The sequence below is a fragment of the Triturus cristatus genome, chromosome 4_1 (assembly GCF_964204655.1).
Source record: "Triturus cristatus chromosome 4_1, aTriCri1.1, whole genome shotgun sequence".
Taxonomy (NCBI): Eukaryota; Metazoa; Chordata; class Amphibia; order Caudata; family Salamandridae; genus Triturus; species Triturus cristatus.
The window spans coordinates 136,270,704-136,290,400 of NC_140585.1; the positions used below are offsets into that span (position 1 = coordinate 136,270,704).

General features: G+C 39.6%; 7 non-coding genes across 7 annotated transcripts; all 7 read right to left on the reverse strand.

Moving 5' to 3' along the window:
* Positions 1-424: 424 nt before the first annotated feature.
* On the reverse strand, positions 425-497 carry TRNAR-UCG (transfer RNA arginine (anticodon UCG)). The gene has a single exon. It is a non-coding gene; the product is annotated as a tRNA-Arg (tRNA).
* Positions 498-8,340: 7,843 nt separating this feature from the next.
* Positions 8,341-8,413, reverse strand: TRNAR-UCG (transfer RNA arginine (anticodon UCG)). Its single transcript has one exon. It is a non-coding gene; the product is annotated as a tRNA-Arg (tRNA).
* A 647-nt stretch (positions 8,414-9,060) lies between these two features.
* Positions 9,061-9,133, reverse strand: TRNAR-CCU (transfer RNA arginine (anticodon CCU)). Its single transcript has one exon. It is a non-coding gene; the product is annotated as a tRNA-Arg (tRNA).
* Positions 9,134-9,927: 794 nt separating this feature from the next.
* Positions 9,928-10,000, reverse strand: TRNAR-UCG (transfer RNA arginine (anticodon UCG)). Its single transcript has one exon. It is a non-coding gene; the product is annotated as a tRNA-Arg (tRNA).
* Positions 10,001-12,234: 2,234 nt separating this feature from the next.
* On the reverse strand, positions 12,235-12,307 carry TRNAR-CCU (transfer RNA arginine (anticodon CCU)). Its single transcript has one exon. It is a non-coding gene; the product is annotated as a tRNA-Arg (tRNA).
* Positions 12,308-16,255: 3,948 nt separating this feature from the next.
* Positions 16,256-16,328, reverse strand: TRNAR-UCG (transfer RNA arginine (anticodon UCG)). Its single transcript has one exon. It is a non-coding gene; the product is annotated as a tRNA-Arg (tRNA).
* A 2,221-nt stretch (positions 16,329-18,549) lies between these two features.
* On the reverse strand, positions 18,550-18,622 carry TRNAR-CCU (transfer RNA arginine (anticodon CCU)). Its single transcript has one exon. It is a non-coding gene; the product is annotated as a tRNA-Arg (tRNA).
* Positions 18,623-19,697: the final 1,075 nt, after the last annotated feature.

Consider the following 19,697-nt stretch of genomic DNA (forward strand, 5'->3'; position numbering starts at 1 on the left):
AACGGGGGCATCAGCAAAGGCAGCCAATGTGCCGATCCTTTATACATTTTGTGTAGTCCTTTTCTTACTCGGAGGCAAAATCAGCACTTTAACTGCCCAAATCATACAGATTTTACACATGTAGCACTCTATGCACACATAGGCACACACCTTGCAGTTCTTCTACACACACTTAAGCTAAAACCCATTCTGTCACGTCAAAATTCTGCAAACCTATTACATATTCAGTGCGTCGGCATAGAAGCACTTTTTAAAGCCACTAAAATGCACAAGTAGTTAGACTGAAGATGCAACCTGAATGAGTTTACAGTATGTACTCCACTTTATTGATGATTAGTAATGAGAAAGTGAGGACTACAAGAGTATTGGAAAAGACTTTTTCCACTCTGAATGTAAAGCAGATTGTGTGACCATTGTCCAAAAACGACCACGAAGGGACTCGAACCCTTAATCTTCTGATCCGAAGTCAGACGCCTTATCCATTAGGCCACGCAGTCATCCGTTCACCTGAGATGATTTTTATCATGTAGGTGGTATGCATGGATGGAGAACATATTATTGAAAGGTATTCAGGTTTAGATCCCATAGTGTTCTTTCAGCTCTTTTAGCTGGAAGCACTTTTTTGAAATCTATATATTGAGAATTTTATGAGTACGATATGCTTTTGTTTTCCTTTTTGCATACAAACCTCTTTCCTCATGAGTTTAAAGCTCATTTGTATGCTCTACATAGCTCTGGACGTTTCCAGACGTGGAGTGAAACTGTTTTGAAAGTAGTACAATTTGCTCCTTCCTGCATATGCTAATTTTTCACACTCACATAGGTTGTATAAGTTTTATGAATCCTGGCTTGACCTATTCAAGTAGCTGAAAGCCTGTCACCACCTCTAGAAACAAGATTCACACCAATCCAATTCAAATCATTTTTTCCAAAGGAATATGTTCTGGCCGGTCGAAAATGCATCTCACAAAAATAGGCATTTAAAAATCTACTTTGCAGTTTCAGAACACTAACATGACTGTGAAGTGTACACAAGTAAAATGGGACCGTTTCAAAGTACCTAATCCCTCATAAACTTCTGAGAGGAAGCATGTAAAGAATCTACCTAATTTTCTGGAAAAGAAAGAGGGAGAATTTTTGTTATCACCTCAGATGGGACTCAAACCCACAACCCTTGGCTTAGGAGGCCAATGCCTTATCCATTAGGCCACTAAGCACACATGCATAGCTCTTTTCTAGAGGCATTATTTAAATGTATTCTATGGTCAGACACCGGTGTGTGCACACAGGGCATTTCTCACTTCTCTCTATAAGTAAACTTCCCATTTTCATCCTCTTCCATCCCCGACTTTAACGCTCTCTTCTATGCTATAATGGAGACTTTGCAATTTTAGCAAGTGCAGAGAAATTGGAGAACCACTTTGGACTCCACACTTCTTCTTCACTTACTTCTTTTCTCAATATACTGGGCTTAGAAAATGGTATCAAGCCATCCTTATCATCAGCAGGACCCGGAAAGAGGCACCAAGTCTCCTAACCAAGTTCAACCACACTCTGCAACTTAACCATTGCACTACAAATTAGGCAACGGGGGCATCAGCAAAGGCAGCCAATGTGCCGATCCTTTATACATTTTTTGTAGTACTTTTCTTACTCGGAGGTAAAATCAGCGCTTTAACTGCCCAAATCATACAGACTTTACACATGTAGCACTCTATGCACACATAGGCACACACCTTGCAGTTCTTCTACACACAATTAAACTAAAAACCCATTCTGTCACGTCAAAATTCTGCAAACCTATTACATATTCAGTACGTCGGCATAGAAGCACTTTTTAATGCCACTAAAATGCACAAGTAGTTAGACTGAAGATGCAACCTGAATGAGTTTACAGTATGTACTCCACTTTATTAATGATTAGTAATGAGAAAGTGAGGACTACAAGAGTATTGGAAAATACTTTTTCCACTCTGAATGTAAAGCAGAATGTGTGACCATTGGCCAAAAACGACCACGAAGGGACTCGAACCCTCAATTTTCTGATCCGAAGCCAGACGCCTTATCCATTAGGCCATGCGGTCATCCGTTCACCTGAGGTGATTTTTATCATGTAGGTGGTATGCATGGATGGAGAACATATTATTGAAAGGTATTCAGGTTTACATCCCATAGTGTTCTTTCAGCTCTTTTTGCTGGAAGCACATTTTTTGGAATCTATATATTGAGAATTTTATGAGTACGATATGCTTTTGTTTTCCTTTTTGCATAAAAACCTCTTTCCTCATGAGTTTAAAGCTCATTTGTATGCTCTACATAGCTCTGGACGTTTCCAGACTTGGAGTGAAACTGTTTTGAAAGCAGTACAAATTGCTCCTTCCTGCATATGCTAATTTTTCACACTCACATAGGTTGTATAAGTTTTATGAATCCTGGCTTGACCTATTCAAGTAGCTGAAAGCCTGTCACCACCTCTAGAAACAAGATTCACACCAATCCAATTCATATCATTTTTTCCAAAGGAATATGTTCTGGCCGGTCGAAAATGCATCTCACAAAAATAGGCATTTAAAAATCTACTTTGCAGTTTCAGAACACTAACATGACTGTGAAGTGTACACAAGTAAAATGGGACCGTTTCAAAGTACCTAATCCCTCATAAACTTCTGAGAGGAAGCATATAATAAATCTACCTAATTTTCAGGAAAAGAAAGAGGGAGGATTTTTGTTATCACCTCAGATGGGACTCGAACCCACAATACCTGGCTTAAGAGGCCAGTGCCTTATCCATTAGGCCACCGAGGCACACATGCATAGCTCTTTTCTAGAGGCATTATTTAAATGTATTCTATGGTCAGACACCGGTGTGTGCACACAGGGCATTTCTCACTTCTCTCTATAAGTAAACTTCCCATTTTCATCCTCTTCCATCCCCGACTTTAACGCTCTCTTCTATGCTATAATGGAGACTTTGCAATTTTAGCAAGTGGAGAGAAATTGGAGAACTACTTTCGACTCCACACTTCTTCTTCACTTACTTCTTTTCTCAATATACTGGGCTTAGAAAATGGTATCAAGCCATCCTTATCATCAGCAGGACACGGAAAGAGGCACCAAGTCTCCTAACCAAGTTCAACCACACTCTGCAACTTAACCATTGCACTACAAATTAGGCAACGGGGGCATCAGCAGAGGCAGCCAATGTGCCGATCCTTTATACATTTTGTGTAGTCCTTTTCTTACTCGGAGGCAAAATCAGCACTTTAACTGCCCAAATCATACAGATTTTACACATGTAGCACTCTATGCACACATAGGCACACACCTTGCAGTTCTTCTACACACACTTAAACTAAAAACCCATTCTGTCACGTCAAAATTCTGCAAACCTATTACATATTCAGTGCGTCGGCATAGAAGCACTTTTTAATGCCACTAAAATGCACAAGTAGTTAGACTGAAGATGCAACCTGAATGAGTTTACAGTATGTACTCCACTTTATTAATGATTAGTAATGAGAAAGTGAGGACTACAAGAGTATTGGAAAAGACTTTTTCCACTCTGAATGTAAAGCAGATTGTGTGACCATTGGCCAAAAACGACCACGAAGGGACTCGAACCCTCAATTTTCTGATCCGAAGCCAGACGCCTTATCCATTAGGCCATGCGGTCATCAGTTCACCTGAGGTGATTTTTATCATGTAGGTGGTATGCATGGATGGAGAACATATTATTGAAAGGTATTCAGGTTTACATCCCATAGTGTTCTTTCAGCTCTTTTTGCTGGAAGCACATTTTTTGGAATCTATATATTGAGAATTTTATGAGTACGATATGCTTTTGTTTTCCTTTTTGCATACAAACCTCTTTCCTCATGAGTTTAAAGCTCATTTGTATGCTCTACATAGCTCTGGACGTTTCCAGACTTGGAGTGAAACTGTTTTGAAAGCAGTACAAATTGCTCCTTCCTGCATATGCTAATTTTTCACACTCACATAGGTTGTATACGTTTTATGAATACTGGCTTGACCTATTCAAGTAGCTGAAAGCCTGTCACCACCTCTAGAAACAAGATTCACACCAATCCAATTCATATCATTTTTTCCAAAGGAATATGTTCTGGCCGGTCGAAAATGCATCTCACAAAAATAGGCATTTAAAAATCTACTTTGCAGTTTCAGAACACTAACATGACTGTGAAGTGTACACAAGTAAAATGGGACCGTTTCAAAGTACCTAATCCCTCATAAACTTCTGAGAGGAAGCATATAATAAATCTACCTAAATTTCTGGAAAAGAAAGAGGGAGATTTTTGTTATCACATCAGATGGGACTCGAACCCACAATACCTGGCTTAGGAGGCAGTGCCTTATCCATTAGGCCACCGAGGCACACATGCATAGCTCTTTTCTAGAGGCATTATTTAAATGTATTCTATGGTCAGACACCGGTGTGTGCACACAGGGCATTTCTCACTTCTCTCTATAAGTAAACTTCCCATTTTCATCCTCTTCCATCCGCGACTTTAACGCTCTCTTCTATGCTATAATGGAGACTTTGCATTTTTAGCAAGTGGAGAGAAATTGGAGAACTACTTTCGACTCCACACTTCTTCTTCACTTCTTTTCTCAATATACTGGGCTTAGAAAATGGTATCAAGCCATCCTTATCATCAGCAGGACACGGAAAGAGGCACCAAGTCTCCTAACCAAGTTCAACCACACTCTGCAACTTAACCATTGCACTACAAATTAGGCAACGGGGGCATCATCAGAGGCAGCCAATGTGCCGATCCTTTATACATTTTGTGTAGTACTTTTCTTACTCGGAGGCAAAATTAGCACTTTAACTGCCCAAATCATACAGATTTTACCAATGTAGCACTCTATGCACACATAGGCACACACCTTGCAGTTCGTCTACACACACTTAAGCTAAAAACCCATTCTGTCACGTCAAAATTCTGCAAACCTATTACATATTCAGTGCGTCGGCATAGAAGCACTTTTTAATGCCACTAAAATGCACAAGTAGTTAGACTGAAGATGCAACCTGAATGAGTTTACAGTATGTACTCCACTTTATTAATGATTAGTAATGAGAAAGTGAGGACTACAAGAGTATTGGAAAATACTTTTTCCACTCTGAATGTAAAGCAGATTGTGTGACCATTGGCCAAAAACTACAACGAAGGAACTCGAACCCTCAATCTTCTGATCCGAAGTCAGACGCCTTATCCATTAGGCCACGCGGTCATCCGTTCACCTGAGATGATTTTTATCATCTAGGTGGTATCCATGGATGGAGAACATATTATTGAAAGGTATTCAGGTTTACATCCCATACTGTTCTTTCAGCTCTTTTAGCTGGAATCACTTTTTTGGAATCTATATATTGAGAATTTTATGAGTACGATATGCTTTTGTTTTCCTTTTTGCATACAAATCTCTTTCCTCATGAGTTTAAAGCTCATTTGTATGCTCTACATAGCTCTGGACGTTTCCAGACGTGGAGTGAAACTGTTTTGAAAGTAGTACAAATTGCTCCTTCCTGCATATGCTAATTTTTCACACTCACATAGGTTGTATAAGTTTTATGAATCCGGGCTTGACCTATTCAAGTAGCTGAAAGCCTGTCACCACCTCTAGAAACAAGATTCACACCAATCCAATTCAAATCATTTTTTCCAAAAGAATATGTTCTGGCCGGTCGAAAATGCATCTCACAAAAATAGGCATTTAAAAATATACTTTGCAGTTTCAGAACACTAACATGACTGTGAAGTGTACACAAGTAAAATGGGACCGTTTCAAAGTACCTAATCCCTCATAAACTTCTGAGAGGAAGCATTTAATAAATCTACCTCATTTTCTGGAAAAGAAAGAGGGAGGATTTTTGTTATCACCTCAGATGGGACTCGAACCCACAATCCCTGGCTTAGGAGGCCAGTGCCTGATCCGTTAGGCACTGAGGCACACATGCATAGCTGTTTTCTAGAGGCATTATTTAAATGTATTCTATGGTCATACACCGGTGTGTGCACACAGGGCATTTCTCACTTCTCTCTACAAGTAAACTTCCCATTTTCATCCTCTTCCATCATCGACTTTAACGCTCTCTTCTATGCTATAATGGAGACTTTGCAATTTTAGCAAGTGGAGAGAAATTGGAGAACCACTTTCGACTCCACACTTCTTCTTCACTTACTTCTTTTCTCAATATACTGGGCTTAGAAAATGGTATCAAGCCATCCTTATCAGCAGGACACGGAAAGAGGCACCAAGTCTCCTATCCAAGTTCAACCACACTCTGCAACTTAACCATTGCACTACAAATTAGGCAACGGGGGCATCAGCAAAGGCAGCCAATGTGCTGATCCTTTATACATTTTGTGTAGTACTTTTCTTACTCGGAGGCAAAATCAGCACTTTAACTGCCCAAATCATACACATTTTACACATGTAGCACTCTATGCACACATAGGCACATACCTTGCAGTTCTTCTACACACACTTAAGCTAAAAACCCATTCTGTCACTTCAAAATTCTGCAAGCCTATTACATATTCAGTGCGTCGGCATAGAAGCACTTTTTAATGCCACTAAAATGCACAAGTAGTTAGACTGAAGATGCAACCTGAATGTACTCCACTTTATTAATGATTAGTAATGAGAAAGTGAGGACTACAAGAGTATTGGAAAATACTTTTTCCACTCAGAATGTAAAGCAGATTGTGTGACCATTGGCCAAAAACGACCACAAGGGACTTGAACCCTCAATCTTCTGATCCGAAGTCAGACGCCTTATCCATTAGGCCACGCGGTCATCCGTTCACCTGAGGTGATTTTTATCATGTAGGTGGTATGCATGGATGGAGAACATATTATTGAAAGGTATTCAGGTTTACATCCCATAGTGTTCTTTCAGCTCTTTTCGCTGGAAGCACTTTTTTGGAATCTATATATTGAGAATTTTATGAGTACGATATGCTTTTGTTTTCCTTTTTGCATACAAACCTCTTTCCTCATGAGTTTAAAGCTCATTTGTATGCTCTACATAGCTCTGGACGTTTCCAGACGTGGAGTGAAACTGTTTTGAAAGTAGTACAAATTGCTCCTTCCTGCATATGCTAATTTTTCACACTCACATAGGTTGTATAAGTTTTATGAATCCTGGCTTGACCTATTCAAGTAGCTGAAATCCTGTCACCACCTCTAGAAACAAGATTCACACCAATCCAATTCAAATAATTTTTTCCAAAGGAATATTTTCTGGCCGGTCGAAAATGCATCTCACAAAAATAGGCATTTAAAAATATACTTTACAGTTTCCTAACACTAACATGACTGTGAAGTGTACACAAATAAATGGGACTGTTTCAAAGTACCTAATACCTCATAAACTTCTGAGAGGAAGCATGTAATAAATCTACCTAATTTTCTGAAAAAGAAAGAAGGAGGATTTTTGTTATCACCTCAGACTGGGACTCAAACCCACAATCCCTGGCTTAGGATGCCAGTGCCTTATCCATTAGGCCACTGAGGCACACATGCATTGCGCTTTTCTAGAGGCATTATTTAAATGTATTCTATGGTCAGACACCGGTGTGTGCACACAGGGCATTTCTCACTTCTCTCTATAAGTAAACTTCCCATTTTCATCCTCTTCCATCCCCGACTTTAACGCTCTCTTCTATGCTATAATGGAGACTTTGCAATTTTAGCAAGTGGAGAGAAATTGGAGAACCACTTTCAACTCCACACTTCTTCTTCACTTACTTCTTTTCTCAATATACTGGGCTTAGCAAATGGTATCAAGCCATCCTTATCATCAGCAGGACACGGAAAGATGCACCAAGTCTCCTAACCAAGTTCAACCACACTCTGCAACTTAACCATTGCACTACAAATTAGGCAACGGGGGCATCAGCAAAGGCAGCCAATGTGCCGATCCTTTATACATTTTGTGTAGTACTTTTCTTACTCGGAGGCAAAATCAGCACTTTAACTGCCCAAATCATACAGATTTTACCAATGTAGCAATCTATGCACACATAGGCACACACCTTGCAGTTCTTCTACACACACTTAAGCTAAAACCCATTCTGTCACGTCAAAATTCTGCAAACCTATTACATATTCAGTGCGTCGGCATAGAAGCACTTTTTAATGCCACTAAAATGCACAAGTAGTTAGACTGAAGATGCAACCTGAATGAGTTTACAGTATGTACTCCACTTTATTAATTATTAGTAATGAGAAAGTGAGGACTACAAGAGTATTGGAAAATACTTTTTTCACTCTGAATGTAAAGAAGATTGTGTGACCATTGGCCAAAAATGACCACGAAGGGACTCGAACCCTCAATCTTCTGATCCGAAGTCAGACGCCTTATCCATTAGGCCACGCAGTCATCCGTTCACCTGAGAGGATTTTTATCATGTAGGTGGTATGCATGGATGGAGAACATATTATTGAAAGGTATTCAGGTTTACATCCCATAGTGTTCTTTCAGCTCTTTTCGCTGGAAGCACTTTTTTGGAATCTATATATTGAGAATTTTATGAGTACGATATGCTTTTGTTTTCCTTTTTGCATACAAACCTCTTTCCTCGTGAGTTTAAAGCTCATTTGTGTGCTCTACATAGCTCTGGACGTTTCCAGATGTGGAGTGAAACTGTTTTGAAAGTAGTACAAATTGCTCCTTCCTGCATATGCTAATTTTTCACACTCACATAGGTTGTATAAGTTTTATGAATCCTGGCTTGACCTATTCAAGTAGCTGAAAGCCTGTCACCACCTCTAGAAACAAGATTCACACCAATCCAATTCAAATCATTTTTTCCAAAGGAATATGTTCTGGCCGGTCGAAAATGCATCTCACAAAAATAGGCATTTAAAAATATACTTTGCAGTTTCAGAACACTAACATGACTGTGAAGTGTACACAAGTAAAATGGGACCGTTTCAAAGTACCTAATCCCTCATAAACTTCTGAGAGGAAGCATTTAATAAATCTACCTCATTTTCTGGAAAAGAAAGAGGGAGGATTTTTGTTATCACCTCAGATGGGACTCGAACCCACAATACCTGGCTTAGGAGGCCAGTGCCTTATCCATTAGGCCACCGAGGCACACATGCATAGCTCTTTTCTAGAGGCATTATTTAAATGTATTCTATGGTCAGACACCGGTGTGTGCACACAGGGCATTTCTCACTTCTCTCTATAAGTAAACTTCCCATTTTCATCCTCTTCCATCTCCGACTTTAACGCTCTCTTCTATGCTATAATGGAGACTTTGCAATTTTAGCAAGTGGAGAGAAATTGGAGAACTACTTTCGACTCCACACTTCTTCTTCACTTACTTCTTTTCTCAATATACTGGGCTTAGAAAATGGTATCAAGCCATCCTTATCATCAGCAGGACACGGAAAGAGGCACCAAGTCTCCTAACCAAGTTCAACCACACTCTGCAACTTAACCATTGCACTACAAATTAGGCAACGGGGGCATCAGCAGAGGCAGCCAATGTGCCGATCCTTTATACATTTTGTGTAGTCCTTTTCTTACTCGGAGGCAAAATCAGCACTTTAACTGCCCAAATCATACAGATTTTACACATGTAGCACTCTATGCACACATAGGCACACACCTTGCAGTTCTTCTACACACACTTAAGCTAAAACCCATTCTGTCACGTCAAAATTCTGCAAACCTATTACATATTCAGTGCGTCGGCATAGAAGCACTTTTTAATGCCACTAAAATGCACAAGTAGTTAGACTGAAGATGCAACCTGAATGAGTTTACAGTATGTACTCCACTTTATTGATGATTAGTAATGAGAAAGTGAGGACTACAAGAGTATTGGAAAAGACTTTTTCCACTCTGAATGTAAAGCAGATTGTGTGACCATTGGCCAAAAACGACCACGAAGGGACTCGAACCCTCAATTTTCTGATCCGAAGTCAGACGCCTTATCCATTAGGCCACGCGGCCATCCGTTCACCTGAGATGATTTTTATCATGTAGGTGGTATGCATGGATGGAGAACATATTATTGAAAGGTATTCAGGTTTACATCCCATAGTGTTCTTTCAGCTCTTTTCGCTGGAAGCACTTTTTTGAAATCTATATATTGAGAATTTTATGAGTACGATATGTTTTTGTTTTCCTTTTTGCATACAAACCTCTTTCCTCATGAGTTTAAAGCTCATTTGTATGCTCTACATAGCTCTGGACGTTTCCAGACGTGGAGTGAAACTGTTTTGAAAGTAGTAAAAATTGCTCCTTCCTGCATATGCTAATTTTTCACACTCACATAGGTTGTATAAGTTTTATGAATCCTGGCTTGACCTATTCAAGTAGCTGAAAGCCTGTCACCACCTCTAGAAACAAGATTCACACCAATCCAATTCAAATCATTTTTTCCAAAGGAATATGTTCTGGCCGGTCGAAAATGCATCTCACAAAAATAGGCATTTAAAAATCTACTTTGCAGTTTCAGAAGACTAAGATGACTGTGAAGTGTACACAAGTAAAATGGGACCGTTTCAAAGTACCTAATCCCTCATAAACTTCTGAGAGGAAGCATGTAATAAATCTACCTAATTTTCTGGAAAAGAAAGAGGGAGAATTTTTGTTATCACCTCAGATGGGACTCAAACCCACAACCCTTAGCTTAGGAGGCCAATGCCTTATCCATTAGGCCACTAAGCACACATGCATAGCTCTTTTCTAGAGGCATTATTTAAATGTATTCTATGGTCAGACACCGGTGTGTGCACACAGGGCATTTCTTACTTCTCTCTATAAGTAAACTTCCCATTTTCATCCTCTTCCATCCCCGACTTTAACGCTCTCTTCTATGCTATAATGGAGACTTTGCAATTTTAGCAAGTGGAGAGAAATTGGAGAACCACTTTGGACTCCACACTTCTTCTTCACTTACTTCTTTTCTCAATATACTGGGCTTAGAAAATGGTATCAAGCCATCCTTATCATCAGCAGGACCCGGAAAGAGGCACCAAGTCTCCTAACCAAGTTCAACCACACTCTGCAACTTAACCATTGCACTACAAATTAGGCAACGGGGGCATCAGCAAAGGCAGCCAATGTGCCGATCCTTTATACATTTTTTTTAGTACTTTTCTTACTCGGAGGTAAAATCAGCGCTTTAACTGCCCAAATCATACAGACTTTACACATGTAGCACTCTATGCACACATAGGCACACACCTTGCAGTTCTTCTACACACACTTAAACTAAAAACCCATTCTGTCACGTCAAAATTCTGCAAACCTATTACATATTCAGTGCGTCGGCATAGAAGCACTTTTTAATGCCACTAAAATGCACAAGTAGTTAGACTGAAGATGCAACCTGAATGAGTTTACAGTATGTACTCCACTTTATTAATGATTAGTAATGAGAAAGTGAGGACTACAAGAGTATTGGAAAAGACTTTTTCCACTCTGAATGTAAAGCAGATTGTGTGACCATTGGCCAAAAACGACCACGAAGGGACTCGAACCCTCAATTTTCTGATCCGAAGCCAGACGCCTTATCCATTAGGCCATGCGGTCATCAGTTCACCTGAGGTGATTTTTATCATGTAGGTGGTATGCATGGATGGAGAACATATTATTGAAAGGTATTCAGGTTTACATCCCATAGTGTTCTTTCAGCTCTTTTTGCTGGAAGCACATTTTTTGGAATCTATATATTGAGAATTTTATGAGTACGATATGCTTTTGTTTTCCTTTTTCCATACAAACCTCTTTCCTCATGAGTTTAAAGCTCATTTGTATGCTCTACATAGCTCTGGACGTTTCCAGACTTGGAGTGAAACTGTTTTGAAAGCAGTACAAATTGCTCCTTCCTGCATATGCTAATTTTTCACACTCACATAGGTTGTATAAGTTTTATGAATCCTGGCTTGACCTATTCAAGTAGCTGAAAGCCTGTCACCACCTCTAGAAACAAGATTCACACCAATCCAATTCATATCATTGTTTCCAAAGGAATATGTTCTGGCCGGTCGAAAATGCATCTCACAAAAATAGGCATTTAAAAATCTACTTTGCAGTTTCAGAACACTAACATGACTGTGAAGTGTACACAAGTAAAATGGGACCGTTTCAAAGTACCTAATCCCTCATAAGCTTCTGAGAGGAAGCATATAATAAATCTACCTAATTTTCTGGAAAAGAAAGAGGGAGATTTTTGTTATCACCTCAGATGGGACTCGAACCCACAATACCTGGCTTAGGAGGCCAGTGCCTTATCCATTAGGCCACCGAGGCACACATGCATAGCTCTTTTCTAGAGGCATTATTTAAATGTATTCTATGGTCAGACACCGGTGTGTGCACACAGGGCATTTCTCACTTCTCTCTATAAGTAAACTTCCCATTTTCATCCTCTTCCATCCGCGACTTTAACGCTCTCTTCTATGCTATAATGGAGACTTTGCATTTTTAGCAAGTGGAGAGAAATTGGAGAACTACTTTCGGCTCCACACTTCTTCTTCACTTCTTTTCTCAATATACTGGGCTTAGAAAATGGTATCAAGCCATCCTTATCATCAGCAGGACACGGAAAGAGGCACCAAGTCTCCTAACCAAGTTCAACCACACTCTGCAACTTAACCATTGCACTACAAATTAGGCAACGGGGGCATCATCAGAGGCAGCCAATGTGCCGATCCTTTATACATTTTGTGTAGTACTTTTCTTACTCGGAGGCAAAATTAGCACTTTAACTGCCCAAATCATACAGATTTTACCAATGTAGCACTCTATGCACACATAGGCACACACCTTGCAGTTCGTCTACACACACTTAAGCTAAAAACCCATTCTGTCACGTCAAAATTCTGCAAACCTATTACATATTCAGTGCGTCGGCATAGAAGCACTTTTTAATGCCACTAAAATGCACAAGTAGTTAGACTGAAGATGCAACCTGAATGAGTTTACAGTATGTACTCCACTTTATTAATGATTAGTAATGAGAAAGTGAGGACTACAAGAGTATTGGAAAATACTTTTTCCACTCTGAATGTAAAGCAGATTGTGTGACCATTGGCCAAAAACTACAACGAAGGGACTCGAACCCTCAATCTTCTGATCCGAAGTCAGACGCCTTATCCATTAGGCCACTCGGTCATCCGTTCACCTGAGATGATTTTTATCATCTAGGTGGTATCCATGGATGGAGAACATATTATTGAAAGGTATTCAGGTTTACATCCCATACTGTTCTTTCAGCTCTTTTAGCTGGAAGCACTTTTTTGGAATCTATATATTGAGAATTTTATGAGTACGATATGCTTTTGTTTTCCTTTTTGCATACAAATCTCTTTCCTCATGAGTTTAAAGCTCATTTGTATGCTCTACATATCTCTGGACGTTTCCAGACGTGGAGTGAAACTGTTTTGAAAGTAGTACAAATTGCTCCTTCCTGCATATGCTAATTTTTCACACTCACATAGGTTGTATAAGTTTTATGAATCCGGGCTTGACCCATTCAAGTAGCTGAAAGCCTGTCACCACCTCTAGAAACAAGATTCACACCAATCCAATTCAAATCATTTTTTCCAAAAGAATATGTTCTGGCCGGTCGAAAATGCATCTCACAAAAATAGGCATTTAAAAATATACTTTGCAGTTTCAGAACACTAACATGACTGTGAAGTGTACACAAGTAAAATGGGACCGTTTCAAAGTACCTAATCCCTCATAAACTTCTGAGAGGAAGCATTTAATAAATCTACCTCATTTTCTGGAAAAGAAAGAGGGAGGATTTTTGTTATCACCTCAGATGGGACTCGAACCCACAATCCCTGGCTTAGGAGGCCAGTGCCTGATCCGTTAGGCACTGAGGCACACATGCATAGCTGTTTTCTAGAGGCATTATTTAAATGTATTCTATGGTCAGACACCGGTGTGTGCACACAGGGCATTTCTCACTTCTCTCTACAAGTAAACTTCCCATTTTCATCCTCTTCCATCCTCGACTTTAACGCTCTCTTCTATGCTATAATGGAGACTTTGCAATTTTAGCAAGTGGAGAGAAATTGGAGAACCACTTTCGACTCCACACTTCTTCTTCACTTACTTCTTTTCTCAATATACTGGGCTTAGAAAATGGTATCAAGCCATCCTTATCAGCAGGACACGGAAAGAGGCACCAAGTCTCCTATCCAAGTTCAACCACACTCTGCAACTTAACCATTGCACTACAAATTAGGCAACGGGGGCATCAGCAAAGGCAGCCAATGTGCTGATCCTTTATACATTTTGTGTAGTACTTTTCTTACTCGGAGGCAAAATCAGCACTTTAACTGCCCAAATCATACACATTTTACACATGTAGCACTCTATGCACACATAGGCACATACCTTGCAGTTCTTCTACACACACTTAAGCTAAAAACCCATTCTGTCACTTCAAAATTCTGCAAGCCTATTACATATTCAGTGCGTCGGCATAGAAGCACTTTTTAATGCCTCTAAAATGCACAAGTAGTTAGACTGAAGATGCAACCTGAATGTACTCCACTTTATTAATGATTAGTAATGAGAAAGTGAGGACTACAAGAGTATTGGAAAATACTTTTTCCACTCAGAATGTAAAGCAGATTGTGTGACCATTGGCCAACAACGACCACAAGGGACTTGAACCCTCAATCTTCTGATCCGAAGTCAGACGCCTTATCCATTAGGCCACGCGGTCATCCGTTCACCTGAGGTGATTTTTATCATCTAGGTGGTATGCATGGATGGAGAACATATTATTGAAAGGTATTCAGGTTTATATCCCATAGTGTTCTTTCAGCTCTTTTCGCTGGAAGCACTTTTTTGGAATCTATATATTGAGAATTTTATGAGTACGATATGCTTTTGTTTTCCTTTTTGCATACAAACCTCTTTCCTCATGAGTTTAAAGCTCATTTGTATGCTCTACATAGCTCTGGACGTTTCCAGACGTGGAGTGAAACTGTTTTGAAAGTAGTACAAATTGCTCCTTCCTGCATATGCTAATTTTTCACACTCACATAGGTTGTATAAGTTTTATGAATCCTGGCTTGACCTATTCAAGTAGCTGAAATCCTGTCACCACCTCTAGAAACAAGATTCACACCAATCCAATTCAAATAATTTTTTCCAAAGGAATATTTTCTGGCCGGTCGAAAATGCATCTCACAAAAATAGGCATTTAAAAATATACTTTACAGTTTCAGAACACTAACATGACTGTGAAGTGTACACAAATAAATGGGACTGTTTCAAAGTACCTAATACCTCATAAACTTCTGAGAGGAAGCATGTAATAAATCTACCTAATTTTCTGAAAAAGAAAGAGGGAGGATTTTTGTTATCACCTCAGACTGGGACTCAAACCCACAATCCCTGGCTTAGGATGCCAGTGCCTTATCCATTAGGCCACTGAGGCACACATGCATTGCGCTTTTCTAGAGGCATTATTTAAATGTATTCTATGGTCAGACACCGGTGTGTGCACACAGGGCATTTCTCACTTCTCTCTATAAGTAAACTTCCCATTTTCATCCTCTTCCATCCCCGACTTTAACGCTCTCTTCTATGCTATAATGGAGACTTTGCAATTTTAGCAAGTGGAGAGAAATTGGAGAACCACTTTCGACTCCACACTTCTTCTTCACTTACTTCTTTTCTCAATATACTGGGCTTAGCAAATGGTATCAAGCCATCCTTATCATCAGCAGGACACGGAAAGAGGCACCAAGTCTCCTAACCAAGTTCAACCACACTCTGCAACTTAACCATTGCACTACAAATTAGGCAACGGGGGCATCAGCAAAGGCAGCCAATGTGCCGATCCTTTATACATTTTGTGTAGTACTTTTCTTACTCGGAGGCAAAATCAGCACTTTAACTGCCCAAATCATACAGATTTTACCAATGTAGCAATCTATGCACACATAGGCACACACCTTGCAGTTCTTCTACACACACTTAAGCTAAAACCCATTCTGTCACGTCAAAATTCTGCAAACCTATTACATATTCAGTGCGTCGGCATAGAAGCACTTTTTAATGCCACTAAAATGCACAAGTAGTTAGACTGAAGATGCAACCTGAATGAGTTTACAGTATGTACTCCACTTTATTAATTATTAGTAATGAGAAAGTGAGGACTACAAGAGTATTGGAAAATACTTTTTTCACTCTGAATGTAAAGAAGATTGTGTGACCATTGGCCAAAAATGACCACGAAGGGACTCGAACCCTCAATCTTCTGATCCGAAGTCAGACGCCTTATCCATTAGGCCACGCAGTCATCCGTTCACCTGAGAGGATTTTTATCATGTAGGTGGTATGCATGGATGGAGAACATATTATTGAAAGGTATTCAGGTTTACATCCCATAGTGTTCTTTCAGCTCTTTTCGCTGGAAGCACTTTTTTGGAATCTATATATTGAGAATTTTATGAGTACGATATGCTTTTGTTTTCCTTTTTGCATACAAACCTCTTTCCTCGTGAGTTTAAAGCTCATTTGTGTGCTCTACATAGCTCTGGACGTTTCCAGATGTGGAGTGAAACTGTTTTGAAAGTAGTACAAATTGCTCCTTCCTGCATATGCTAATTTTTCACACTCACATAGGTTGTATAAGTTTTATGAATCCTGGCTTGACCTATTCAAGTAGCTGAAAGCCTGTCACCACCTCTAGAAACAAGATTCACACCAATCCAATTCAAATCATTTTTTCCAAAGGAATATGTTCTGGCTGGTCGAAAATGCATCTCACAAAAATAGGCATTTAAAAATATACTTTGCAGTTTCAGAACACTAACATGACTGTGAAGTGTACACAAGTAAAATGGGACCGTTTCAAAGTACCTAATCCCTCATAAACTTCTGAGAGGAAGCATTTAATAAATCTACCTCATTTTCTGGAAAAGAAAGAGGGAGGATTTTTGTTATCACCTCAGATGGGACTTGAACCCACAATCCCTGGCTTAGGAGGCCAGTGCCTTATCCGTTAGGCACTGAGGCACACATGCGTAGCTGTTTTCTAGAGGCATTATTTAAATGTATTCTATGGTCAGACACCGGTGTGTGCACACAGGGCATTTCTCACTTCTTTCTACAAGTAAACTTCCCATTTTCATCCTCTTCCATCCCCGACTTTAACGCTCTCTTCTATGCTATAATGGAGACTTTGCAATTTTAGCAAGTGGAGAGAAATTGGAGAACCACTTTCGACTCCACACTTCTTCTTCACTTACTTCTTTTCTCAATATACTGGGCTTAGAAAATGGTATCAAGCCATCCTTATCATCAGCAGGACACGGAAAGAGCCACCAAGTCTCCTATCCAAGTTCAACCACACTCTGCAACTTAACCATTGCACTACAAATTAGGCAACGGGGACATCAGCAAAGGCAGCCAATGTGCCGATCCTTTATACATTTTGTGTAGTACTTTTCTTACTCGGAGGCAAAATCAGCACTTTAACTGCCCAAATCATACAAATTTTACACATGTAGCACTCTATGCACACATAGGCACATACCTTGCAGTTCTTCTACACACACTTAAGCTAAAAACCCATTCTGTCACTTCAAAATTCTGCAAACCTATTACATATTCAGTGCGTCGGCATAGAAGCACTTTTTAATGCCACTAAAATGCACAAGTAGTTAGACTGAAGATGCAACCTGAATGTACTCCACTTTATTAATGATTAGTAATGAGAAAGTGAGGACTACAAGAGTATTGGAAAATACTTTTTCCACTCAGAATGTAAAGCAGATTGTGTGACCATTGGCCAAAAACGACCACGAAGGGACTCGAACTCTCAATTTTCTGATCCGAAGCCAGACGCCTTATCCATTAGGCCATGCGGTCATCAGTTCACCTGAGGTGATTTTTATCATGTAGGTGGTATGCATGGATGGAGAACATATTATTGAAAGGTATTCAGGTTTACATCCCATAGTGTTCTTTCAGCTCTTTTTGCTGGAAGCACATTTTTTGGAATCTATATATTGAGAATTTTATGAGTACGATATGCTTTTGTTTTCCTTTTTGCATACAAACCTCTTTCCTCATGAGTTTAAAGCTCATTTGTATGCTTTACATAGCTCTGGACGTTTCCAGACGTGGAGTGAAACTGTTTTGAAAGCAGTACAAATTGCTCCTTCCTGCATATGCTAATTTTTCACACTCACATAGGTTGTATAAGTTTTATGAATCCTGGCTTGACCTATTCAAGTAGCTGAAAGCCTGTCACCACCTCTAGAAACAAGATTCACACCAATCCAATTCATATCATTTTTTCCAAAGGAATATGTTCTGGCCGGTCGAAAATGCATCTCACAAAAATAGGCATTTAAAAATCTACTTTGCAGTTTCAGAACACTAACATGACTGTGAAGTGTACACAAGTAAAATGGGACCGTTTCAAAGTACCTAATCCCTCATAAACTTCTGAGAGGAAGCATATAATAAATCTACCTAATTTTCTGGAAAAGAAAGAGGGAGATTTTTGTTATCACCTCAGATGGGACTCGAACCCACAATACCTGGCTTAGGAGGCCAGTGCCTTATCCATTAGGCCACCGAGGCACACATGCAAAGCTCTTTTCTAGAGGCATTATTTAAATGTATTCTATGGTCAGACACCGGTGTGTGCACACAGGGCATTTCTCACTTCTCTCTATAAGTAAACTTCCCATTTTCATCCTCTTCCATCCGCGACTTTAACGCTCTCTTCTATGCTATAATGGAGACTTTGCATTTTTAGCAAGTGGAGAGAAATTGGAGAACTACTTTCGACTCCACACTTCTTCTTCACTTCTTTTCTCAATATACTGGGCTTAGAAAATGGTATCAAGCCATCCTTATCATCAGCAGGACACGGAAAGAGGCACCAAGTCTCCTAACCAAGTTCAACCACACTCTGCAACTTAACCATTGCACTACAAATTAGGCAACGGGGGCATCATCAGAGGCAGCCAATGTGCCGATCCTTTATACATTTTGTGTAGTACTTTTCTTACTCGGAGGCAAAATTAGCACTTTAACTGCCCAAATCATACAGATTTTACCAATGTAGCACTCTATGCACACATAGGCACACACCTTGCAGTTCGTCTACACACACTTAAGCTAAAAACCCATTCTGTCACGTCAAAATTCTGCAAACCTATTACATATTCAGTGCGTCGGCATAGAAGCACTTTTTAATGCCACTAAAATGCACAAGTAGTTAGACTGAAGATGCAACCTGAATGAGTTTACAGTATGTACTCCACTTTATTAATGATTAGTAATGAGAATGTGAGGACTACAAGAGTATTGGAAAATACTTTTTCCACTCTGAATGTAAAGCAGATTGTGTGACCATTGGCCAAAAACTACAACGAAGGGACTCGAACCCTCAATCTTCTGATCCGAAGTCAGACGCCTTATCCATTAGGCCACGCGGTCATCCGTTCACCTGAGATGATTTTTATCATCTAGGTGGTATCCATGGATGGAGAACATATTATTGAAAGGTATTCAGGTTTACATCCCATACTGTTCTTTCAGCTCTTTTAGCTGGAAGCACTTTTTTGGAATCTATATATTGAGAATTTTATGAGTACGATATGCTTTTGTTTTCCTTTTTGCATACAAATCTCTTTCCTCATGAGTTTAA